Here is a 296-nt window from a genome sequence, read left to right as displayed (position 1 = left end):
CGAGATCTTTAAATAAGTGAGTTCTTTTTTGTAAGCCCGTCAGCTCAAAGTGGATTTGGTTCTCCTCCTTTGTGAATCCATCCTCGTCCAACTGTTCAACTGGACCCTCGTCATCCGAGTCATACGCATATTGATGCCTAAAAGGCAAGTCACGATCCATGTCCTTTTGCGCTATGTACACATCCAAGTCACCAACATCATTGCCATGAAACCCTTCCTCTTGCTCTTCGTCGTCATCATAAGCATCTTCATCCTCTTGAATTACTCCGTCACTAGCAATCACCTCAACTTCATTT

The 296-nt window shown here is 43.9% G+C and overlaps 1 protein-coding gene across 1 annotated transcript in view; it reads right to left on the bottom strand.

Moving 5' to 3' along the window:
* LOC119367828 (ensconsin-like) overlaps positions 1–296 on the bottom strand; it is a 4,707-nt gene that overhangs the window by 3,323 nt on the left and 1,088 nt on the right. The window lies entirely within an intron of this gene.

Source organism: Triticum dicoccoides, chromosome 2B (genome assembly GCF_002162155.2).
Source record: "Triticum dicoccoides isolate Atlit2015 ecotype Zavitan chromosome 2B, WEW_v2.0, whole genome shotgun sequence".
Taxonomy (NCBI): domain Eukaryota; kingdom Viridiplantae; phylum Streptophyta; class Magnoliopsida; order Poales; family Poaceae; genus Triticum; species Triticum dicoccoides.
The sequence above is the reverse complement of the archived record's forward strand: the minus strand, read 5'-3'. Positions and strand labels throughout refer to the sequence as shown.